At 37.8% G+C, this 27,414-nt stretch overlaps 1 long non-coding RNA gene across 2 annotated transcripts in view; it reads right to left on the reverse strand.

Moving 5' to 3' along the window:
* Window positions 1-27,414, reverse strand: part of LOC135302778 (uncharacterized) — a 166,455-nt gene that overhangs the window by 70,464 nt on the left and 68,577 nt on the right. Inside the window, exon 3 of one of the 2 annotated variants that reach the window (XR_010364342.1) lies at window positions 19,907-20,000. The exons of the other annotated variant lie outside the window; for it this stretch is intronic. This is a non-coding gene — a long non-coding RNA (uncharacterized LOC135302778). Of the gene's footprint in view, window positions 1-19,906; window positions 20,001-27,414 lie in introns of those variants that run through there. 2 annotated transcript variants of the gene reach the window in all.

A 27,414-nucleotide genomic window follows, 5' to 3' on the forward strand; every position in this document is an offset into this window, starting at 1 on the left:
TGTAAGTGTGTTCCCTGTTACTGACTCTTGAACCAATTATTATAGCCCCTGACTTTGCTGCTCCATTGCAACCTTTCTGAGCCCATATCTGAACAAAACCATGATTACATGAGAGGATTCCAATGGTGCTTCCATAGCATTGAATCCCAACCTAGAACCTCATATACCGTAAAACAAGTAAGGCAATTATATAGATTAAAAATTAAAAAAAAAAATAAAAAAACAGGGAGTGAGAAAAACAGCATCTGTATATCAATCCAAAATGTTGAACCTTCCTACATGCAGCCTTAAGATCCTAATTGTCCTTTTTCTTAAATTACATGTAGTCTTTCAAATTTAGACAGGTTAGAAGAAAATGTGCCTCATTAATGGGTAATATGGCAGGACCCTCTACAAAGCAATAATTAATATATGCTTCTCACTGTTGAACAGTTAAAGCCATATCAGAATTAGACTATCTTATCTAGGGACAGCCTTATTATTCAAGGTTAAATCAAACTAATCAAATAATTGGTGAAGACAATTTAGGTCTTTGATGTGGGAGAGAAAAGATTTGACATGCAGCCTCATCTGCTTTTGGGTCTTCTGGCAGTCACAGTTATTTGAAGCATCTCAGCTGTTTGCTTCCACAAAATTCTACAACACAACTCACATAAGGAATAAAAATCTTGTTTTCATTCAGAATTGAGCTAATTCTAAAACTTCCACTAGCATTTTCCCACCTCTTCTTCACCTATATATCGTCCCACTCCTTTTATCAGCTACTGGAGGTCAGACAAGAGCAGAAAAGAAATTATTCTAGAAAGCTTTAAAGCTTTTGACCTGTTCACTCTTCCTTCTTTTTTTTCCTTTTTTTTTTTTTTTTTTTTTTAATATTGTAAGGCTTGAAATGGGTAGGAATAGGAGATGAATCATCTGGGATTTATTTTGTCTGGAATATGAACAGGAGAACAGTTTCTACAGGAATCAAAGTAAAAGATTCATCTGACAAATGAATTTAATCTAAAACATGATTTAGGTTTCCAGAGGAAATCTACAAGTTTGCAATATTTCACTTTTTTTTTATAGGCCCTTCATTGGACATGTTAGGTGGCATATTCTTCTATATTATTAATCTGTTTCAGTCCTTTTCTCTTTGCTTTACAGATATGAAGAAAAATGGGTACCTCATTAATCAGCTTCATTCCAGTTACAAGTAAGGCAGAAATTTCACTGACTAGATTTTAATGTGCTGGCTAGAGAAAAAAAGCAGATATTTTCCTAGAGAGGAAATATAAGGCACAGTTGGAATAGTGAGAGAAACAGGTATAATAAGTCAGTAGCTAAAATGGGAGAAGAATCAAGCATTTTCTACTCCTAATTTGGCCTTTTTCACCTAATTAAATTTGAGAGTATTACTGGAAGGAGACAAGTGAAACAATATAGGTACCAAATAAATACTATATAGTGACTTCATAGTCTACGCCTCCAAGTTCCATTCTCTAAAACCGCTACTGTCATCTCCCCCATGTCTTTCTCTCTGCAGTCAGAATCTGAATAAAAATTAAGAAATCTATTTAACATTCTTCCCTTTTCCCAACTTCCATTGAAAAGATTAGCCAGTTGACATCAGTGCAACTTCCTTCAATGCAAACTTCTGTCATAACAGAAGAACAATAAAATCATTACGCGATAAAAAAACATCATTGACAAACCAGGAGCCTTTCCATTTTTCTATGTCACTCATTTTCACATTTCCCATATTTTTTTCTTTCCCTGTTGAATGTCTGAAAAGAACCTCATCTATTTCTATTCTTAACATACTACTTATTCTAATCCAATCACCTCCCTTCTGAACCATTTTTCATGTGTTTATTATTCTTTTTCATGAAATCACATTCTCTGAAAGTCTGTTCCCAAGTTGCTCATTTTTAGGTGATTTTTATCATGCTTCCTGCCAGTAACAGAAAATTGTCTTCCTTATGTTATGTACTAGAGTATGCACTTCATAATTTAAGTTAGTTCATGCAGGGTTCACCTCAAAATTCCCATTGTTTCAACTGGAAGAGAGTCTAGAGCTGATCACACCTCTTCCATATTACTCATGGCTTTGTGATTTGCTGTCATTCTCAAACTCTCCTATTTTAAACTCCCTGCAGGAGCAATTTCTTCCTGCTGTAGCTGCACAATCTTATGCCATCCTGTACTAAGTAACATTGATAACACTGTTCACCTGGGGGAAAATTTGAGATTTCCTGTCTGGAGGAAAGCTCTCTAAGAAACACAGACAAATTCACTAGACTGCAAAGAACTTTTATAAAGTCATCTAAAACATACATCACAGAAACAAAAAGAAAGCAGAGTTGAGTTCTTCTTTACTATGTCACAGGTCAGATTAAACAGTTACCTTGGTTTTTTCTAGTCCCTGAGAAATGCCAAGTGAACACAACAATGTGTTGTAGGCAAAAAAAAACCAAAACAAGCAGATGATGTGTGGGCTAACTATAGGATCATTCTGTTCAGTTATGAAAATGTTTCTTTTTGACTTCTTCTTTTGGTTCAGTAATTCTGAAAGTCTCTTCTACCTGAAGACCCTTTGGACACCTCCACAAACAGAATTCCTGATGAACATAGTTACAGAGAGCATTACTGGAGGTGAGAACATGAGCAAAATCAAAAGATATGAAAGCATCCATATGAAAGTGTCAATTGATTTATGACTTTAAACTTCAAACATACAAACTCTCTTTGTACTCTGGTCAACAGGATCCTTCCCATTTACACCTCTTCTTTCCTGAAGCAACCTATTGATAGGGCAGCAAGGCAGGTTATCAGTGCAGCACTTCCCTGAAGAATAAAGGCAAATGTTAACTACATTCTCAGACTCTACAGCATCTCAAACCTCACTACAGAAGAACTAGCAAAAGTGGCTGAACTTCTCTAGTCTGTATCTTACTGCCAAGTTTGGATGCTTCTGCAAATACAATAAAAACAGGTCTTATTGACCATCTGGAATTAATGGAGAATTATTGTGGAAATTCTGCAGAGCAATAAAAGATAATTCAGTTTTAAAATAGCCTTGTCCAACATCATAAGCCTTTCTCAATAATCACTCAGATTCATATATAAGGCATATATATGTAATCGACCAAACCAAGCAGAGTCTAGTCCAGAGCTGGGCAAAGAGAAGTTGAAATGCATTCCTTCAGGAAGGGAATGGAACCAGAATATTCAACATATTCGAGCAATAGTATCCTTTTGATTGGCTTATAGAGACTTGTCATTTACTGACACAAGGTAGAGCTGCCAAGGCAGAACTATTTTTTATACCAAGTTGTCATTTGTATCCCTCACATTTGAATGCAAAATGGAAATCACAGAATCAAAGAATCATAGAATGGTTTGGGTTGGAGGAGACCTTAAAGATCATCTACTTTCAACTCCCCTGCCATAGGAACAGGTTGATTAAAGCCCCTTCCAGCTTAACCTTGAACACTTCCAGGGTTAGGGTATCCACAACCCTTGGGGCAAGCTGTTCCAGTGCCTCACCACCCCCACAGTGAACAATGTTTTCCTAATATTTAATCTAAACCTACCCTCCTTCAGCTTAAAGCCCTTCCCTTTGTCCTGTCACTTCATGCCCTTGTAAGAGGTTTCTCTCCATCTTTCTTGTAGGCTCCCTACAGGTATTGGAAGGCCTAAATAAGTCTCCCCAGTTGTTAGGATGAGCAACACCAATTCACTCAGATTTTTTCTCATAGAAGAGGTGCTTCATCCCTCTAATCATCTTGGTGGCTCTTCTTTGGACTTGCTCCAACAGGTCAATGTCTTTCCTGGGCTGGGAAAAGACCCAGATACAGCACTCTAGAGATAATGAGATGGCTTCAGTACCTGCTGGTTTTTTTGTATTTGCACTACCCTCAGGTGAGTCGCATTGTGTAAAAAACAGAATAGAAAAAATAACTAATTAGAATGAGTATGAAGAGTATGAAGGTTTTTTGCTATTTATTTGGTCTTATTTCTAACATTTATTTTAATAGAGTTATAAAAAGTGCTGCAAGGGGACAATGAGATACATAAAATGTTTTATTGCTCATATACAGTAAATAATGTCTGGAATTTATCTCCACTAGGCAGAAAATAATAACTCATAACTCATAATTTCAAAAGAAAATTTTCAGATCAAATTTGAGCTATTTTATATATTCCCTAATATATCAAAAGAAGGAAAAAGAGATCACAAATAAAACCTTATATAAGTGAAGGTTAATTCTCTTGAACCTGACTGATCAAAACATATTTAAATTAGAGTGAGATTGTTATTAATCTCAGGAGACCAGAGGAAGTGAAAGAAAGGAACAATTACTGCTTCCTTATCTAAAAGCTATAAAACTTTCCTTTTATGCTTTTATAATTTTTGTGTTGAAGACTATGAGAAGCACACCAAACAAAAACAGCTATAGAATCATTTCCTTGGTTAAATGCATTTTATGAGGAAAGTTTGTCAGCTGAATCACTAGAATCAAGAGGTGCAATTGTGCAAAACTTCAAACCTGACCTTTATGCTTCACACAAATTGTCCTTCTCCCATAATTTCTCAGGTTAATAAATAAAAGCTTGTTCTGGCGTACAGATACTAATTATCAGAGAATACAGTGAGGTTCTGGAACGATATTAAGTACAAAAGTACCATAAAACTCAAAAAAACCTACTTCTAAGAAGCAGTTGATAAATGCTTGAAATGGCAGTGGCTGGCAGTAGACACCCTCCATCCATGAGAAGCACCAGTATGCCATTGTGCTGGGCACCTGCAAGCCCCCATGCAGTACAAGAGAGGGGGTACCTTGATTTAATGCATGGTCCTAGCAGCAGCAGAAAGGACTGAACACAAGCCAGGCAGGCCAGCAGCAGGTGGGTGCCTGAGAGGAGGCTGTGAAACCATGGAAGGTCTGTGTTGGAACAGGGTCCTGGCAGGGCACTACAGACCTGTGGAGAGAGGAGCCCATGCTGGAGCAGGTTTCCTGCTAGGACTTGTGAGCCCATGGCAGACCCACAGTGAAGCAGGCTGTGCCTGAAGGACTGTACCCTGGGAAAGACTGACACACTTTGCAGCAGTTCATGGAGAACTGTCTCCCATGGGAGGACACTACCGTGGAGAAAAAGACTCCTCTCCTTGATCAGCAGCAGAAAGAACATGATGAACTGACCATAACCCCCATTCCTGTCTTCCTGTGCCACTGCAGGGAGGGCAGTAGAGCTTGGAAAGGAGGGAGGGAGGTATATTTAACATTTATTTACTTCTAATTATACTGCTTTATTTTTATTACTAATAAATTCAATTAATATCCCAAATTTGAGTTTTTTCTGCCCATGGCAGTATTTGGTAAGTGATCTCTCCCAGACAACTCATGATCCCTTTGTTATATTTACCTTCTCCAGTTCAGTTAGGGAGGGGAGTGAGAGAGCAGCTTTGGAGGGGGCCTGGTGTCCAACCAGGATCAACCCACTACAATACCCCAGGTTCCTGAGGCTGGAGATTTTTCACGGTGTATTGTAATCCCAAATTTCAAGAAGAAAAATAGCTATAGAAACACCAACTTGGAGTAGATTTTTTTTTTCTCCAGAATGTGAAAACATTCTTCATTAAATAAGAAGTTCAGTCACATTCAATTTTCAGGTTGAAGATTAAAAAAAAAAAAAAAAAGAAAACACTGTTTTACCATCATCTTTGTTGCCCCACGTGTCTTAAGTCAAGCCTATAAGCAACCAGGAAATAATGGGCTTTGTCTAGAAGGGTGATAATATCATAAATAATGGAATTTTTTACAATTTTGATCCCAATTTTCTGAACAGCACATGCTGTAGTCTTTCACATGTGCAGCCACAGCTAAATAAATTTCTTTACAATACAGAGGAGCTGTTGTCTAGCAACGTGCACAGCCTGTGCTGGTCCATTTCTAAATATTGGTTCATTCTTAAAAACTTTTGAAGCCTTGTGCAAGAGACAAAAAAAAAAGCTTCTTTTAAAACTTCTGAAGTCAAGTGATTTGTGTTGGGAAAAACCTTGCAAATATCATCTCAGTTCTTCCTCAATGTGTTGTATAACTGCAGTCTGTTCCCCTCCCCTTGCAATGAATATGATCAGCATCTGAATATTTTCTTGTTCTTTTATTAGCATTATTAAACAAAATAATCCTCAGAGCTCATATTCCAAAACTTATTTAAGAACATTAAATGGTACTTGTGTCCATTAAGGACTGATCTGAGTGAAATTATGGTGCTTATATTTGTTATCACTGTATGAAAATTATTATAGTAATAAACCCACATACTTTTCCAAGTGATTCAATTTAATCTCAGCAAAAACAAATAACTTGTCATGCAGAATACTTTACATTATTAATCCACTGCCAATAGATAGATAGAAAATTCACAACTGTCGTTTCTCATTTACTCCTTCATGCAGACAGATCTGAATACTCTGCTTGGAAAACTGGCACTGGGTGAGCCCCATCAGACCTTGAGGATCACTTTAAAGGCAGTCAGGTGCTCAGAGCATTTGAGAGCATTATCCTAAAAAGACGTTTATAACTCTGCAATGAGAACAGGGATAACACTTCAATGATTGGGTGTAAAGAGTGCCATGAATAAACAATGAGGTGGTACAACAATTTCACAGATATCAGTATTCTCATTTTATAGGCAGACAAAGTAAGGCATGGTTTCTTACATTTGTTGTTCTTCTATTTTGCAGCAAGTCTGAACTACAATAGGAGCATTCTAAACTTGAAAATGAAAGTTGTGTGTCCAGCTGAGAGATATGTAGATTTGAATACCAGAACATTATTTAAAATAAGTTTTGGTATTATCATATTCTTCCATGCCCAAAACTACTTAATTTTTATGAATCCATACGCCTGAATTGTTTTATACCATACCACTGAGAATTTGGGAGTCACTGCCTTATCACTTGTCTGATAAATACACCTAAAATACTGGCAAGTATTGTGTCATATAAATAGAATCAAAGTCTGCTGTATTATCACTATTTACATTTAATTCAGGATGGTATTTCATATCAGCATGCTTGAAAGGAAATGTCTTCGAAAGACACCTCACCTATCATGTGAGGAAAAAAAGTTTTAAAGAAAACACTTGTGTCATTTCTGATCCTAAACCTATGGGTAGCTATGGGCTGATTTAAGCTGAAGAATATATTTGAGCTGTACAATTTTGCACAGCTTTACATTTGAGATAATAAACCATGCCTTTTGCAGTATATGAAAGTGTGACTTTCATTTTGTGTCTCATTATATAGAAGGGTAGAGCAAGATTCTCTCCAAAGGCTGTCCCTAAGAAGGTTCTGAAGAAAGAGAGTTTTTGACAAGAAGGAACTTGTTTAAGGTCTTGTGTCACCACACCAGCAGAGACAACGTGGGAGCATTAAGGCTTTCTCCCCAGTACCTCATTCTAACCAGTGGATCATAGTCCCAAATTTCTGCAAGTCACAAAGACTTTCATCCTTTTATGAACTGCTCTCTCATTCTTACACTAAAAAGAATGGTTAGAGTAGAGTTAGTAATTGGAATTTATGACTTGTGTACCCTATTTTACCACTTTTCCAGAGACTCATTAAATCTCTTTTATGTGTATTTTTCCCTGCCTCATACTTTCATTAAATGGAAAAAAGAGAATAAAGTCTCATTTACAACACCACTGCAGCCATGCAGGATCCTTGCTTGACTGATGTTCTTCTAATGAATTATATGTATTGTAAATAAGTACCGAAAACTAGCCCAAGGTCTTCACCATTAATTTTTCATTAATGAAATGCTCCACTTAGCTTGTTTGACACTTAAGTGATTCCCATAAATTTAAAATAGAGGTCACCATAAGGAAAGCATTTGAAAGTGTCATTGAGGGAACAAGATAATGAACTATTCACCCTTCCCCAAGCACTTCTAAATTCACTGGCTAGTCAGTAGTAAAAAAGAAAATGAGTAATATTTTAATTCTTAAAGTAGATGCCAAGATTTAATGAAAAAAATAAGTACTCTAATAAGTGAACTTTTGCTTAGGGGCTTTTTCTTCTCTTCTGCTGTCTGCTTTTCTCTCCTTTTACATTCCATGGTCAGAGAATTCTTATGCCTTATTTAGATTAGTATGTCATGAAAAAATAATAACAGCTATATAAGAGAGGAGCAAAGGATAGAGTGGGCTTGGGGTTAACCTGCTTTGGCTGACTGCAATTGGTGGGGCATATGAGGCCATTGCTAATAGGCAATATCTCTTCCATGTTCCAGACAGAGGAAAGCTCAGTCATAAGCTTTGACACTGCTTTCTCACAGGAAATCTCTCAAATACAGGCCTCTTTCCAGGCATCATTTTCTGCTAGTTAGCTACACAATGCTAAACAGTAGTATCTCCTAGCTCTATCAGTCAGGTCACTTGATGATGTAGTTACAATACTACAGTTAGGTAACAGACTTGAATTGCAACCCACTCCACCTGAAAGTAAAGCTGAAACATTGATATTTCCCTCCAGATCAAAATTTATGTGAGCAGACATGAAAATACCAAAAACCATAACCAACAGTAATAAAAACAAAAACTACAGCAAAATAAAAACAAACAAACAAAAACCCCAAAAACATGACCAAATTAAAGCAACAACATGGGGGATAATACAAGTAATCAGAAACCCTCTTTATGTTAGAAATAACACTAGCTAGCCTGAAAGCCTGTCTGCTTATCAAGGCTGTTGTGAAGGTTGGCATGTGTTATGGTTTGACTCTGGCACAATGTCAGGGCCTTCATGAAGGGTATATTTTTTAAATGGTTGTTGTGAGATGTGATTAGGGAACAGAACAAAGCAGGCTCCCATTCAGGGATGGAGGGAAAAACACAACACTTTATTCATTACAAATCTAGAAAGGAACACATATAAAGCTAAGAATGAAAACTTTCTAAATACATTCTTCTTCCCCCCTCCCTTTCTTCCACAGACTCACCACTCTTCAAATAATCAACTCTCAAATCTATCAGGGAGAGAGGAGTCTTCTCTTGCTTCATAGGCTTCCCCCAGAAGCACAATTAAAACCTCCTGTGCTTCCATGTCACCCATGGCTTTACTCAGAGAACATCAGCCCTCGTGACTTCTCCCCCCCCATGTCCAGTGCTCTCACCACTGGACATGGGCTAGGATTGTTTTTACGGTTTTCTCTTTAAAGATGCTTTACCTACTTCCAGAAGCAGCAGTCTCTTAATTTCGGGACACCAGTCCCCCCTAAATTTCACCTCCTGGGGCTGAGAGGCCTTGTGAACAGAGATCTCAAGCCTTCTTTGAGGACAGAGGGCATCCTACACCTTCTTCAGCCGTCTCTGTTTATGCCGCTGCTTCACTCTTTTTTTCTAGGTGTTGCCTCCCCCTAAATACAGTCTCTGGGTTACAGGGGAAAAAAACACGGGTCTGTCCATGGCTATATAAGAAAGAGTCCAGCTCAAGGCTACTCTATTATCTCTTCTACCTAAGATTCTTCTCTTTTCTTCTAGCTTTCTTCACGCTTGCTTATTTCATCTCTCATCCCTCTCTCTCCTCATTCTGATTCAGGAAGATTCAGTATTTGTAAGGTTTCTATTAGTCTACAAAGGGGTTAAAATTTTCACTTCTTCTTGCTCAAGATTCTTACAGCTGCCGCATTTCCCGCTTCTGACTAGCCGTGCTGCTAGCACAGTTTTTATCTCTCTTTTTGGGGGGAGGGGCTGCTCAGACATCTCAAGTCTCTTCCACCCCTGCACCTTTTGGGGCCCTGAGCCTCCTCTCTACAGGCCGCATGGCCTCCCCCTCCCCTACCCAGGTGCAGCTGGGCAGGGGAGAGGTCCAGACTCCACTCACTAACGCTGGATTCCTAAAGAGGAAGTTCTCTGGGAATCTCCTGCTTTTAACCCCTGTGTGTTCTCAGAGGCGTATCCAAATCTCAGTGGCTAGCACCAGATGTCAATTTTGAATTTGGCCACTGATTGGTCTGACTTAGACTCTTCTAGAAACACACTTCTAGGCCAAACCACGACAGCATGTCAGAATACTAAAAGGCAGTCTGAAGCAAGATCTCTGCTGTGCTTGCAGCCACCTGGTGCTGCAGTAATGGTGCAGAGATTGGCCTCCAGGAGGCTGAGGGGACCATTTCACTGAGTTGTTTTCCTATTTTCACTAAGGATCTGGCTTTGGCAGAAAGTAAATATGTGAATGAAGCCAAAAATACCATGTTCTTTCCTGTGCATTGTCTTTCAAAAAAATCCCCAAAACATCAAAATCCTACAAAATAGAGAAATATATAGAATACAACAGTTCAATTGTAAGGGCCCCAGAAGAGCCCTTAAAACTCTCCTATTAAATAAATGTTTCCCAATGTGTTGTCTGAACCCATCCTTTCATAGCTTTGAACCATTCCCACATACGCTGCTGAAGGATACCAGGGAGAAGAGCTCAGTACCCCTCAGAGCACAGTGAAGTTGTCCCTCAGCCTACTTTCCTCCAAAGTAGACCAGCCTAGTGTACCCAACTGCACCTCACAGGGCATTCCTTCCAGCTCTTTCACCAGCTTTACTGCCCTCCTCTGAACATATCCAAGGACTTCCAAATTCTTCTTAAACTGTGGGGTGCTGAACTGAGTACTTGAGGTGAGGCTGCACCAATGCTGCAAGCAGTGGGATGATCACCTCTTCTGGCCACCTGGTTACATTGTGTAGGCATTTTTCCAGTGCTTTGGAAATGTTAAATTTGCAATGCAAATAGAGATCTGAGGTGTCCTTTACATCTCCTTGTATAGCTACTGAAGAGGCACTGAATTTTTGGAAGCATTCCTTATCAAGAATTGAAATTGGGACCTTAAAACCGTTGAAAGATTATGTACAGTGGATCACTTCCTAATATGTGTGAAGAATGATGTTATTTAAAGCATCCTAATGAACTACAGCCTACATAAAACATCTAGACTACTTTCTTGGCTTTATTTATATTCTCAAAATCTTCAATCCCTAAGGAAAAAAAGCCTTGAATTGCTGCTGAGCATTTGTCATTTTTTCTCATTTTCCATCCAAGATAATTCTATATTGTTGCATGTTTTAATTTGTGATATTTAAGAATAATGAGAATAATTTCAAAGGTGTTTTAGATATAACATGACCTATAAATGAGGGAAAGAATTTTCCATGAAGCCTTATCCAACTCTGATCAGTTCATATTATTTATTTCATGTTTATTTGCAAGAGTTGCAGATCAAACATCATTAATACATTTTTCTCTACATCTGGAACAGCATTCTCTTTTTAGGTGTGTGAAATATTGAGAGAGAAAAAACTGAAGAAAACTGTGCTGTCATTCAAAGTTTTCTTGGTATTTTGTCATCCTCAGTAAATGTAATACTATCTAAAGACAGAAATAATTAGCAACTAAATTCTAATGTCTTGAGAAGTTTGTGTGTACAAGAAGGGTCACAGGTGCAAAAAACTGGGATGCTGCTTTTGCCACAAGAGTAAGATAGTAAAAGTGCAGTCAGCTCTCTGGGGAGGCATAAATTCTATCTAACAGTGAAGTCTGAAATATAAGGGCATGACAGTATACATAGAAATACAGTAGGAATGTTTGCCTTTCACATTTAGTTCTCACAAATGAATCTATCTTAGGCTATTTTCAAAAAACAATTGAAATACATTAAAATTATCAGTCATTTCAGTGGCCCTTGCAAAAGCATCTCCTTGTTCATGGCTCATTTTCTTTGGACAGGTGTGCACCAGCACAGAAATGCCAGAACTGTGACTGCTAATCAGTTCCCTTTTCAAGAATCTCAGAAATAAATGCATGAGGCAAGAGCTCAAATCAAAGCATTCTCACTTTCAGCCTTTCAAAGCAGGATTCAGGCTTTCTGATAACTTGGATGGTGGTAATATAGTCTTTGCTCACTCTCTTTCTTTTAGGGTTAATAAATAAAAGTTCATAGCCTTAAGAGGCACTTTTGCAGCAGAAATAAATTCTGAAAGCTGTGTAGGGATAGTAATAATGATTATGTCTTTCATACTCACTATAAATACATAGCAGGACAATGGAGGCCAATCATCATTAACATCATCTGATAGTAGCCCAATTCTGTGTGTGAAATGAGCAGGTAGGTCTTGGCCTTCCTGAGTACTGAACAGGTGAATCCATAAAAAGACAGACCACAGCTGCAGCCAGCACTAATTGGCTCCCTCGTTGACTCTTTTAGTAAAGATGACAACTAATGAGCAAGAGCGAATGCTGGACTTCCTAAATTCAGCTGCTTGCTAAGGTGTAGTTATGAACAACAGACACTGAGCATGCAGAAACAATCTGCCCTGCTACTTTCTGTACCGACTTTACTCTGATTGTAAACCAAGGACTCCCTTCTTTTGGGCTGCCCTCGCTGACATCAAAGGAATTAAAACTGAAGCTACTCACAAGATTAGCGCACAGGTATGTCTCTTGAGGTTAATAAGTAGGGACGTGGTGATGTTGCTAGTATGCAGCAATGAAGAACAAAAAGCATGTTTAAGTCACACCTTAATGCAACTTCAGATTAAAAAATACTATTTTGTATTTTAAGTACATATTCTGCCTCTATTTATTTATGTCAGATCTTTATAACAAATCTTTCATTACTGTATGAATGTCTGTTTACATCATTCCAAATTTACATCTCTTAAAACCAACATTACCTTGGGAAAAGTTGCCATACATATCACAGTATTCCCTCTCACAGTTCACTAACTCAAATCAAATGATGAAGGAAAAACAAATTTTCTGGTTTTACTTTCTCCTTTCCAAAGTGAGACATATATTAACTGGGATGGCCTATGCTGGTAAAGCAGAAAAATAGTTTAAAGATCACATGTTCAAAAGTTATTTTTAATGCAGGTCTAAAGTAAGACATAAGTAGCTGTTTTGTTCAGAAGGGAATTTTCTATATTAGTTTATGGACCTGGTACACTGTTTTAGCTGTTTCTCATTTTTGAAGAAAGAACTTCCATCTTCAAGACATTCAGTTGAACATCCTTCTGCCAATTTCATACTCATCACCACCAAAAGATACATATTCTACATTAAAAATTAAGGACTATACCCCATACATTTGGGAACAATGTGGAGGAGGTGAAAGTTAGGGAGTGCATTCCTCAGCACTACCTTAAAGCAAAAATATAAGGTGTATACTATGGAACTTCTTACACTGAAATGAAGATCCACTTCATGTTATAGTGGATCATGCATCAAAGCAGCTGACAAAGTCTGTGAAAGCTGTAGGGATTACCCTTAGTACTTGAAAGCAATACAACTAGGCTGACTACAAAGAGGGAAAAAAAAGCATTGACAGAGCTGAGAGTTAAGATCTGAGTCTAAACATAAAATGCTTTAGCCTACAGACTTTACTGAAACAAGCTTCTTCCTCAGTAAGTTACAAAAGGCAGACAACAATAAGAACTTCACTGGAAGGAGAGCCACCATGTACAATTTAATGAAATTCGATTCATTCTGTAATTGGGTCACATCAGTAAAAATGAATGCAAATTTATGGGCTTACAATATGTTACACAGTAACAAATGCCTAATAAATCATCTTGGAAAAACAATGGGTTCATATTCTCACCCAAACCTCCGTCCTTCATTAATCAACCCTACAAATGCCCAAGGAAGTATGGTATCAAATATCTACAGCACACATGCAACAGAAATCAGGATGTAGCTCAAAATTCACCTTTTTAATTAAGAGTTTATATCCTCACCTCCTCCCATCAGTGCAGGTAGCTCAAATTAAAAAGAGATGAATACTTAAGAAATCAGTGCTTTGGGGTGCTGATGTCATTAGTAGAAAACTCCAGTGGAAAGCTAGGCATGATGTGGATTCCAGTAACACAGCACTGTAAAAAGAAGCTCCAGTTCCACCATCTTTTAAAAAAGACGAAGAAATCACTCAGAGACCTTTTAAAATAATTTTATTTTAACAAGAGAGAAATCCATTTCCTCTAGACTTTGGAATGTTCTATTTCTCAAGGAAATAGAAAGTGTTTTCTATGATGGAATTACTTACAGGAATGTTCGTCAATTTGAGGAGATTAAAAGCACTTAATGTGGAAGTCTCTTGCTCAGCCATGCTTGCAAATAGAAGATGACCTATGTGTTTGAATTTCACAGAAGCTCAAAATATTCTGAGCTGGAAGAGAATCACAATGACAATCAAGTCCCACTCTTTAGTAAATGGTTCACATGGAGATCAAACCCATGACTTTGTTGTTATTAGCACCATGCTCTAACCAACTGAGATAAAATTTATTCCAGTAGAGACCTCTGCTTCTTGGAAGGTTCCAGTCTTTTCACTAGAACTCTCCTTTCAGAAAATAATCACAATCATTTAGGTTGGAAAAGACCTCCAAGATTATGGAGTTCAACCTTTGACCAACCACCCCTTTGTCAACTAGTCCATAACATGGTGTCACCTCCAGTCATTTCTTGGGCATCTCAAGAGATGGTGAGTCAACCATCTTTTTGGAAAAATCTCCTGATTCCCCAGAAAATTCCCAGTGCTGACTCAAAAGAAATTAAGTCCCCAAATATTGTTAGGGTCCATATATTGTATTTCAATACACACTTGCATTAGGTTTGGGTAAAAAGATATCTAAACCACAATTGCAATTCCTTTGGGAGTTTCGTCTGGGGGACTCAGGCTAATCAAATGAAATGCTAAACACATGAAAAGAGCATGGACAGTAAGATCATCAAAACCTTTAACCCTTCCTTGGACTTCAGATGAGCCAGTTTCCTCTAGCTGCAGTCATTTTTCTTAAAGCAAGGTCAGTCCTGCTGCTGCATCTGCAACACTTGCAGAAGTGGATAGCAGAGGATTAGTAGCATGCTTCTGTGCTGCTAATGTGAAATTAGTCCTTTCATGCACTACTCTGTTCTTTTTCTCAGTCTCTGCAATATGAACTTCACTAAATCACAGCAATGTTTTGTTACCCCAAAATTGCAGCATAAATAAATATTTACACAGCTAATTTATCTTGCTATAAACTGTATGGTTGCACTACATATTTTCCACTGTTCCAGCAGAGTAACATCCAAGCAGGGTCTTGGGGTTGTGCTCTTTGCTCTAATTCTGACTTGCTGTGTCACTGAGGGCTAATCTTTTAACCTTTCTGTGCTATGTTTAATCTAAATGCAAAATGAACTGATATTATAAACTCTCCTGAAGTCTTTCCATCCCAAGTGTGTTGTAAGGCTTAATTAATTAGTGTCTGTGAGGCACTTCATGTGAAAGTTCTTCATGTGAAAGACAGTATATACTGAGGTACTGTGATTGCTTATCATGTTTATTAATGCTGAATAGCACTAGAAAGCCATTTTCAAAATATATTTTCCATGTATTTTAGAATCTGGTTAGGCAGAATTATTATAGGGAAATTGATGTCTGCAAGACTAATTCATGCATTTTTCAGACCCCTGTCTCAGGTCTGGAAGATCTCCTTGTACTTGGCTCCCCAGCTGGCTCTCACAGATCCTCTGTGCACCTAAAATCCCCTAGCACTTGAGTCTGAATGGAGTCAGGAGGCTGCCTTTTGCCAGATCTCAAGGCATTCTCACAGGAAAGTCTCTCGATCACCTAGAGAGGTGCTGATGCCAAGGGGTTTTGCTGTTTAAAGGCAGCTCTTCCAGAAAGAAGGATGCTTTGAATTCAGTTGTGTTTCAGAGTATGGAGAGGGACTGCAGTATGTACCACTCAGACATTGGAAGGGATTAAAAATAATAATAAAAACAGTTACTACCAGGGACTAGATGATCTTTAAGTTTTCTTCCAAACCAAGTCATTCTGTGATGATTCTGTGAGTAACCTGGTCTGACTTCTTGCCCAAATTTCATGATTCTCTCTCCATGGTTAGACGTTTCCTTATGCCATTGCTGGTAATCTTCTATCTGCCTCCCCATTATGCTTGTTTTTCAGTCACTGAGTTAATATGGCTTTTTGTCTCTGACTGACAGAGATGGTCTGGACTGTCCACCAGAAAAAAATTTTACTGTTCATCAGAGAAAGATTTTGTATCCTTACAGAAAAACTCGATGGTATATTTTTATGAATGACTGCACAAAATCTATGAGAATTTGTAAGAGGTTCGTAGGCTCCCTCAAATCATCTCAGCCCTACCATAATGTCTTCAGATAGCAGATACACAAAACTTCCATTACTGAGCTTTCTGTTCCCTAATCTTTTCTATGGATCATATAATTTTACTCAGGGCAGTAAACAAACTTAGAAGAACTAAGAATATTAAAGTACATAAAACTAGGTCATAAACCATGTAGTACCACAATGGCAGGCTGCAATTCTATTCATTGAAGAATCAGTGATTTAAACCTGTAATAATTCTGTTATGTTGTAGATATTGATTTTAAAAATGTTTTGTGCATTAAATATTCAGAGATACCTGTACATATACTCTAGAACTATAGAAAACTTTAAGGAATTTATGAATTTTTACAAGAATTGTAATACATATGATACTCCCTTTTGTCTATAATGTCATCATGTTAAGCATTTAAGAAACAGAAAACAGCACCAAAGAAGAAAAAATAAAATTGTGTTGAAATTTCAGTAGTTGTTCTGAACAGAAATATTTGATCTCACAAATATGGAGTCATGAAGCATCTCAATGATTTTGTTCTTTTATTTTGGAATAAATGAGACCTCAAATGTGAGCAAGTGTTTAGTCCATAGTAATTAGGTCAGGTGAGATCTGGAAGAAATGGAAAGCCTCCTAGAGCTATCACCACTGTGTCTATTCCATCTAAAATTGATATGACTTTGCTCCAACAAGTTAATAAGCATTTCAGCTATTACTTCATTATGAACAAACACATTCTTTTCAATTATATATGATTAGATTAGAAGCTCCCCAAAGTGATCTACAATTATTAGTAAATTATCAATATGACAAATACTTTCAAAATGTTTCAGGCAAGCTAATACTACTGGGTTTTCATATAGCATTTTGCTAAGCTTTTAATGGTGATATTTCTTTGCAATTTTACCAAAATAGGATGAATATTTGCTATGTTAAAAGGACTGTGTATCTGCAGTCATTTAACAAACAGTACCAGCAGCTGAGCCCCCACAGAATACACAGGTGTATATGTGCAAACTGTCCGATGGACACTGTCATGAGTTGGCAGACAGTGATATACCAGTGCCTAAACCATGAAAGAAGCCAAGAATCCTGATCTGAAATTCCTTCTCCAAGCACAAACACAACTAATCCTGGAAAATCCTTAAACATCTTTTGAAGGTCACTGCTTTTAATGTCACCCAGTTATTGTATTAATACATATTGTATTAATGTGGGTTTATTTATATGATTGCTTCCTTTGTGATATTCAAAACTAGCCTACATTAAACACAAGAATTTATATAGTAGTTCAATGTACAGCATTAGCATTGAATGACCTATGAATATGACATCTTTTAATGGAACTAATTCTCAAAACAAAATCAAACTTCAGAGCTGCTAGAAATGTTACAGTAGCTCCTATAGAAAGGGAAAGGCAGTGTTCTGTTCGGTGTAAGGTTCCAATTACTTATTTTGTGTTTGAGAAATCTGTAAAATGAAAGGGTTTCCCCTTTCATGGGGTAACAATGTGACCTCCTGTGACCATCCAAACTCCTGCTCTGTACTGCAATATTTCACATCAGAGAAGGCATTAAAGACCTTTTGTTCCCTGTGTCAAATCAAAACTCCTATGTTATATTCTGGGCTCCTGCTCCATAGGCTAAACTGCTTAATTCCCATGCTTCAATTGCAAGAAAAAAACATTAGCTCAAAACTCAAGATGAGAATTGACATTAATAGAAAAGATATTTTGCTGTGAAACTGGATAGTCTGAATCAGCTGACATTCTGTAAGTATGCTGAGATGTTCAAATGAAAGTTGCCAGCACTAATACCAAGTATGAGCTGTATTACTATTAATGCCATCTAAGAAAAATTGCTGTTTTAAGAAAGGTTTTGCTATTTTTACAGTTAAGCTACTGCTGAAATTGGCTAAGAGAGACAAAGCTAATGGTATAACAAATTATTCAAAGAATTACTAGAAAATAATTCCACTGAGAGGTTTCGGTGACATCTTTAACCATAAGAGATCCACCTACACACAATTTCTAAATATTTATAACAACACAAGGAGGAAATTAATGTTATGTAAATCCCTGCAGAATACCTATTTTGCTGGAAATTATTATATTGGAATAAGAAATTCTAATTTACTTTTGTGAATATATGAAAATTAAAGCATTAATTATTCATACAAATAAAATGAGAAAATTAATATAGACTGTATATTACAGTTCCAGTATAATATAACCTGACCCCCTCCTCCATGGGAGGAACCTGCTGCTTTCCCAACTGTGCAAAAGCGCCACACAAAAGTGGAATATTTTAAAATTGTGAAAATTTTCTCAGCAATGCAGGATGTGGATACAAGGTTTCAAGAGTCCAAGCCTGTTCAATTCATTTTATATGTACTAATGTTCAAACTTCTACCCTTTCTCCTAGTTCTCATCTTATCCTACCACTTCAAGGTTTATTTGAAAAGCCTAACTCCAAACAGGTCACTTCAGAAGAAATCAAGATTTGCAATATTACCAAAGCTTGAGGTTTTACCACAGTCTTCAGTAGCATTTCTTGTTAAGCTAAAGCATCTGGTAAGTCTGTAATTGCATGTGAATTTTCAAGTTGAAAAAGAAGAAAGACTTGAAGGAAAAATTTCTATGGGGAGGAGAGGGAGAGGGAGAGGGAGAGGGAGAGGGAGAGGGAGAGGGAGAGGGAGAGGGAGAGGGAGAGGGAGAGGGAGAGGGAGAGGGAGAGGGAGAGGGAGAGGGAGAGGGAGAGGGAGAGCCCCTGGTAGCTTCATTAAGCAGCTCTCCAAATCATCAGTGAATATTTAGAAGGAAAAGTAATCCCCATAGAGATTTTATAAATATGTTGATTGCTTTCTCATGGCCCTGCAAGAGTTAGAAACAATGCTCTGAAAAAACATTTTCTCTTACATTTATTGTTTCTATCTCTAGGCAGGTTCAGAACAAATTTACTAATGATGCCCTAAACAGGGCATCATTGCCCTTTGCCAAACTGTCTGTTGCTCAAGTCCCTGCAATATCAGCTGTGTTTTAAATATCTGACTCATGTAGCAAGCTGTGCAGGAAGTCTGCATGTGAGACCAAATTTTCAGAGTGATGGTTTTATATTCCCATTAAGCCATGTGGAAGCAAAAGAGGACTGAATCAATAGCTCAGGGATCCCATGTCCCATGAAGACTTCTTCCACTCACAACTGACAGATCACCTACTGCTGTCACATCTGTATGTTATTTCCAACACATTAACATTTGCTCTATTAACAGGGTGAGCTACAATTTGACTAAGGGTGACTCAGGTGGCACATTCAGCATTGAAGCTGTTATTGTTATCTTAAATGGTTGATGGCTAAGACCTGCCTGGTTCTGTTACAGCTGGAAAGATTACCTTCAGCTGGAAAGATCACCAACAATGACTGCAATGAGAAGACATCACTGTACAGACCTGTCACTCCCTCGAATCTGCAAATGCTGGCCAACACTGCTACCATGAGTGATGCTCCATCACAGCTCAGCTGCCTCCCATCTGCTATAAACACTACATAGCAGTATTAGCATCAAACTTCCTCAGCACTCAGCTTAAAGTTTTCAATTTCTTTTTTTTTTTTTTCATACTAGATATTTTAATGTTTTCCAGTGGACAGATGTAGACTTTCACAAAGGATTAGTAGTAAGGTTTCCTTTCCTAGATTGGGATGGCCATCCAAACAGCAGTGTCATTTAAGCTGGTTCCAGTACCCTCTGCTTTTCTTCTCATCCCTGAATTATCCTTCAGATAATGGTGCTATGTATGTTGCAAGGAAGAAGGAAGTCTGGTCCAGCTGATAGATAACCTAGGTGAAAATAATCATTATACTGTTACTAGTTTTGCTCTTTTGCAAGTGAACCAGTTCTCCAGCCCAGTTCACAGAATGGCTGTACAAACACATGTGCAGAACCAGCACAGGGCCAGTAGCACACAGCAGATTTATAATTACTCAAGGCAGAACTGTGCCTGAAAAGCAGTTCATTAGACTGCCCTCTTGCTTGAAAGGCTGCAATCTGGAAGTCACAGTGTACATATTAATACAATGCCTTCTAACATGGAATAGTCAAAATCTCAGGGAAAAAACATCCAGTTGCACTTTTTTTGACATTCATGCCATATGCATCCATAAAATTGATGCTTGAGACAACACAGAAAACAATATGCATGATTTAAACACTTCTTGTTATTCACTGTGTACTCCCTGCTTAGTAAGGAAAAAAGAGGGGGGAGAGAGGGAGAAGAAAAAAAAAAAGAAATAATCTTGCTAGCTTTTGTTCTATTTTGTTTGCAAGGGATTAAAATTATTTTACCCTATGCACTGGGGATTTCATCTCAAGCAGCTGTACATTTTCACCTGCATTAAAACATTAATGTGTTCTTTACAATTTAAGACCAGAATTGTGGTCCCTCTGTAAATACAGGAATTAAACCCCATTCAGTTGTGGTGCTGCACGCTGAGTAAATCTCCAAGTAGTTGAGCTGTTAATTTTTTTGTTTTGTATATCTTGCCTCTATTAAACCAATTTTTTCAATCATGCTGACCAGTCACCTGCCAGCTGCACTCTGAAGTGTGTCGCTTGCCTTGGGTGGTGATCCCTCTGTTGCACTTTCCTCACAGCATTTCTAACAGTGTGGTACATTTCCCTTTGTGGTATTTTCACTTGCTTCTAGAAAGACATTTGGAATCACTGGATGGAGATTTTCCAGCTTTCTGCCAGGTTCCCTCCAGCCCTCTTGTACTACTCAGAGATGAAAAGGACCTTATTGAAAAACCTTATAAAATTGAATAAAGACAAAACACTCCCTCTGACCTAACCTTTGAATTTTAAAAGACATAGTGCTACCTGCTATGACATTTTTTTTTTCAAATGCACTTTAGACAAGGCCATGAAAAGAAATATACATTTGTACCAGTGCATTTGAGACAGTTCCTTTTTTTGAGCCAGAAACACTTCAATGCAAATTAGCAGAGCTAAATGAAACTAATACTAGGCTAACAGGGTGAAATTATCCTGAGAAAAGCAGTGACAAAAATACAAGGACAAACCTTTTGCCATCTTCTAAGATCTTATAGAGCTCTTGACACCACCGACTTTAACAAAATGTCACTGTGACTAGAAAGAAAAATAAAACAAGGGAATTTTCACCCAAGTTCTTGAAACTCAACCACTCACAAAAATATCTGAGCACTGAGAAGAAGATGAACCACGAAAGTTATACTGCTATAGAAGTGACAAGTGTCTAAAATTGTTGGCATCCTTCACTGATCATCAAATAGACAAAATACAGTGAATTTTTTATTGCGAATATTCCCCCCATAAATACTAAAACTCAGTAACCAAAGTACAAGATATGTAACTGGCATTATTTTAGTCTTTGACAGTGCTCAGATTTTATATAAGGATTGCTTTATAAAGGAGACATAACCATCACTATCTCACAAAAACCGCCCAGAATTTAAATATTTTACTTGTCAGACTGCAGCTTTTCTCAGTATTTATAAGCCTATCCCTGTTTTCTAAGTATTTATTTAGCCACAGATTTCCAGGTATTACACATAAAGTTCAGCTCACATTTTCTAGAAATTCAGCCCTAGTACAAACCAGTGCCTCACTTCTGCTGATCTCTCCATTCTTCTCTTTCTTGCATCAGGTCTATTTATGATTCATTGCTAGAAACTCATCAGCATCCTCCCCTTAAAATTGCCTACTGTATATGATTAGACCTTTTTCAAGAAATTCACCCTGTAATGTTGTGCTGAACTTTACCAAAGTCTAGCTCGGGTACAACTGAACAATCAGTGAAGCTGTTTCTGTTCTACCATCCCATTACACCCCTTGTAAGGATATAACTTGATAAAACTTCCATTAGTCTAATCTTTCAATGCTCAGTGCCAAAAACACTGACATTCCTCTCCTTTACATACCCTTGGACAACTTCAAACAAAGTCCTGCCCTACATGACCTGTCCACCTGTACATTACTCAACAATGCATATGAATGTGCAAGGTCTCCAGATAGTGGTTTTTCACATTTAATTTCTAGGGAATGTCAATTTTCATCAAGTGATACACAAACTGTATGCTAATCAAATTTCATGTTTACAGGGGCATACCTCATGGATATGCAGGCAGTTCTCGGTTTTTGGGTAAGACACAAGCATATTTCTTATCAGATAGGGAGTGCATTTACGTGTATATATTTTCTTTCTCTTTGTTCTTTTTTGCATAAAATAGGTGAGATGCAGTGTTTGCCAGAGCAGACATATTTTTTCCAAGATACAACAGCAGCCTAGAGCTAGATGATAAAACTTTGCCTGCAATCCATATAATGCAACTGCAGTTTGAGTGTTCTGGATTTCATGTTTTTGTGTTACACAAGCATAAAGCTGAAATCACAGGTAGAGTGATAAATGTCAACAATTTATTCAGGGTTTGAAAACACTGAGAATCAGCTCTGTCCCTTGGCCTGCTTTCATTCAGACGTTTAACACCAGAAATGGCTATCAGATCCCCTTGTCTGACCTTCTGTGTAATACATGCCCTAAAATTTTACCATCACCTGTGTATTGAGCTGGCATTCACTTTTTTTTTAATTGAAATATATTCTAAAAATTTGTTTTGTATTGCTCTATTTTTATTCAAGAAATAAGGACTCCACGTTCCAATGGTTAATCAATCTCACTCTTAGAAATGAGGCACTGATTCTTAATTTTAATTTCTTTGGATGAAAAATCCAGCTATTCATTTTCTTCATGTCTTTCCCTGCTAAATTAATGAGGACATTATTATTTAGTAATTTTGACTTTTGAAAGAATTGATGTCTTGCAATAAAGTCTCTTCTCAGTCTATTTTTGGTTCAGCTAAACAGCCCTTGTTCTTCAGGCTTTTTCTGTAATGAATTTGCCATTTGTTGTGGTAAAGACTTATCTTCTGCATTGTTTAAACTAGGGAATTAATCCTTTAAAAAGAGTATTCTTGTAACATGCCAATGATACTAGACAGTATGTGTCCTAGTACCTCAGTTACAGATGTGTTCCAAGTTAAAAACCATATTTATGTCCACAATTACATTCATTCTCCACAGACATGAGAGAGCAGAACCTGAAGTTCTAGGAGTTATTCTTCAGCTTTCAACACTGCTAACACATTCATATTCATTACATAAATCAAACCTGACTGTAGGCAGAGAGTGAAGGACAAAAGAATTAAGTATCTTTTCCAAGAGTCAAAGCTATGGAGAATGGGCTGAGGACAGTATTGCATCCAGTAATGTAAGCTGCCTGCCTTTCCCAGACCCTCTCTGATCTTTCAATAAATCCTTTAAATGCACTTAGTGACATAAAAGACTCTGGAACCTGAAGGGTTCTTCTGATTTTAACATCTATTGACCTGATGCAAAAGGGACCATATTTCCATGAAATCTGCTAGGTATAATTTAGACAATTTTCAAGAAGAATAATTCAAATCATTATTTATGAAGAAGAAATGTGCTAGGAAATCCTGCCTGTAACAGAAGCTCTGACTGAAACCACAATGAATTTTGGATCTTAGATTTCTGTGAATGGCTTACCCTATCTATGAGCTTTTAAAGTAGTGACTCTGCTGTTTCCCATACTTTCTACTTTTTTTGGAGGCAAAATGACAGTACCATATTTAGATAAAGGTGACACTCTCATATGTTCACTATTGGCATGGCATATAACCTATGTGCCAAAAAATGTGTTCAACTAATAATCAGCATAGAAATGTTTCTCATTAGATGAGTATTTTTTTCCCACCAGAAAAGAAAATCCTCATTTACAAGAGAATTTTTTTTCTTTTTAATTTTGTTGGCTGAAGCCTAACTCTATGACTAAAAAAAGAGCACAAAATGAAATTCCTATAAAGCCCTAAGCCAATAAAGCGGTTTAGATTTGATCTGCCCTGGCCCAAAGAAATTCCATAATGGATAACTAAGATAAGTGTTGTGACAGCAAACCTGACCTTAGGTCTCATCTCAGCATGTCACATTTTGCTAAGAAGGCTGGGAGACACTTTTGCTTATTTGTCATTTTCTTTAACCAGGGCCTTAATCCTTGAGAGAGAATGCTCCAAAAGGAGCTCATACAAGATACACTTGTAGCTTGTGAGGACTTTGAGTCCTATCCTTTGGTACTCTCCTTTGCCAGATTCAGTCCAAAGAGTGGTCATATGGTTAAAGCCCTTTTCCTCTGATGCTTTTGGACAGGTGAAAAGCTTGGTTTCCTTCTACAGCAATCGCATTATTTTTTTTCTCCTTTTTCAAACTTTGTACTATTTAAGCATGTCTAGTTTCACTGGCTTTGCACTCTACAGGGCTACTATCATCAAAAGGAAGAGTTGTAAAATAAGTCTTCATCTCACTAGGTGAATTTATTGCTATCATAAAAATAAAGGCCCCCAAGGTTCATTGCATCCAATGTACTGAAGACACAGAGTGCAAGCTTGGGGAATTTACTGTAGTACACCACTGTGTCATTGTACCTACCTGAAAACTTGGCTCAGCTGATATCTGAAAGCATTATTAAAGAAAATGCAACCTAAGGGGAAAGAACCAGGGATGTCTGATTTGTCAAAAGAAAAATGTACATTATTATGCAGTCAGAAAGCAACTTGTAAGACCAAGTGAAGATGTTAGCTGGACTTTATTAATGCTTTCATAAATAATTTGCTGAAACAGAGCCCTTTTACAAACTGCATACTTATTTATGTGGTTTGGAGTTTGCCCCTTATGGGAAGAAATACCATTTGAGCAGGAATTTGAAAATGGTTTAAAAACCAGTTTTTTAAAGGTGATTATCCTGAAACTTTCAGGAGCAGTTTGTCCAGTGAGTCCAAGAGAGGCCAACAGGAAACCCCAGCAAGAGAAAGAGCTGGAGAACAGACTGTGTTCAGGAAACCTCCCTGCCTGATCAACTGGGGCCCACTCTGGCAGTCACACCCACAACACCTGAGCTGGGACTAAAATCCCAGCAACAGCCACTACACTCCACACTCATACAGTGAGTCAGATCAGCTTTCCTTACTAGCTAAACCTTAGGTTTCCCAGACCAGAGTCTCAGATATCTCAGTCCTTAAACTAACTTAATCATGGCACAACCACAGAGTGACAGCTCAAGCTGGGTACCTCCGAGGAGGGACCCCAAACAAAAGAAACCCTGGATTTTTACACCCTCACAGTCAGTGAACACAAAATCCTGGGGACATCAGCTACTTGGAGTGTCCAGTGACCTGGCTGGGCCATGGGTCCCTGTGCCCTTTGTTATGCAGAGGGTCAGCACTAGTTCATGGCCTCTTGCCTTGGGCTCCCATCACCCAGAGCTCAATGTGCAGCTCACACTGCAGCTGCACACTGAGCCACCTGCTCTAAATTGATTCCTCAACAGACTGCATCAGATGAGGAAACAGTAGGTGGTAAGAAGCTTTAGGAAATTCAGCAGTCTTTGCCAGATATGTTGCAAGACTGGAGGTGCTTGCTGAGTAAAACATGTTTGCGAGCAACACTGTCCAGGTCTCTCTGTTGATAACGTAGCTCACTGGAGGACCAAACAGAAGACCTAAGTATGCAAACTGCTGTTGAGTCCCAGAAAAAATTCCAGCCCTGAAGATACTACAGCCTAAAGAAAATGGGAAGGAATTTAAGGGAAATAGAAGTAGACATAGTAAAGTGAGTCTCCCGTGGCTGTACAGGAGGCCAGTGGTAGAGCTCAAAAAAAAAAAAAAGACAAATCAAATCAACCTGCCTGCTACCTTTACAACATAATACTATCTTCAAGGTCAGCAACAGTATCAGCTGAAGGACTAATCCCCAGTTTTAGAATTCATCCCACCTAATTTAAAAGCCTGCTTCTGAAAGTGTTGGCTATATGTTTTTATGATGTAGAGACAATTATCAACAGAACATCTCACAGGTTTTTCATGTATATCTTTTTCAGGAGGAATCACAACATAGATGTCTCCAGGGTTTTGTAAATGCAACAAGAGACCTACCCAGCATAAGGAGTACAAGCATTACTGGAATATGTTGATTCAATTTGTGTAGAACATGAAATAAAACCTCAGCTGATTCTAGAGTTTAAAAAAGGCAGAGAGAAAATGGTTTAAAGTAAAAAAAAAAAAAAAAAAAAAAAAAGTATTCTGCTGACAGCAATTATAACTGTGCAGGCTGTCTAGAGAAAAGTTCTAATTCTCAACAGTTTCATGTGATCATCTTTACTATCAACAAAGGAAAAATAAGGATTTTCACTGATATTCCTGGGAAACTTCCCTGATGATCCTAATGTAAACACAGCACTACTGTATATTCTCAAAATAAACATACAACTCAACAGACTGATCATACATGAGAACACAGCTTTAAAAGCTTTTGTGTTCTAGACATTTCTGGCAGGAAAGACTCCTGGGATAGAGATGGGGAGAGACTTTGCCAATTGTTTCAAACTTGTTGCAGAAACATAGCCTAGGCAGAGATACAATTGTATGCTGTGTATATATGAGGAAATACTTTCCTTTTTCTAATACATCCTGTTTCAGTGTTAATACATACAAATACATATTACAATTTTAAATCATTTTCAAAAATTAGACAATTTAAAACCCTGAACACATGGGTTTATTTGCCCTCAAGACAACTTTCTCCTATTTTCCCCCTCTGTCCATTTCTAAACAAGGAAGCTTTCTAACAAAGATTTCTACAGTATTCCAAATCTTAAAGCCTATTTTCAAATAAAACTAACAGAAATGTTCAAATAGAGATCAAAATTCATAGATTCCTTATGCTAAGACAGCCAATATATGAAACACATAACTGGAGTCATGCTACAGAGGTGAACTTCTGCAGAAAGCATGTGTGAGTGGTATTGCCTGGTGGAAGGACTACATTATGTCTTTCCATCTTTCCTTTGCTCTAAAAAATTATCCCCGCTGTCCTATGAAAGTGCCACAGCTGTAGCAGGGTATCTTCGCCCATTCACTGCAAAATGTCTAAGTGTTTCCAGGGAAAAAGAAGCCAAGCACATTGTTCAGCATCTCCCTGAGGCTGAGGAATGGGCTGGAAGCACAAGAAAGACTCATGGGAGCTGTGAGAGGTCTGGACTCCTGGCCATCTCTTTCTGGAGCAGAAACGAACTAGAGTGATTTCGAGCAGACACAGATGATAAACTACTCAAAAATCTCCACTTGTTAAAGCTATGTATGTATT

Source organism: Passer domesticus, chromosome 6 (genome assembly GCF_036417665.1).
Source record: "Passer domesticus isolate bPasDom1 chromosome 6, bPasDom1.hap1, whole genome shotgun sequence".
Lineage (NCBI taxonomy): Eukaryota > Metazoa > Chordata > Aves > Passeriformes > Passeridae > Passer > Passer domesticus.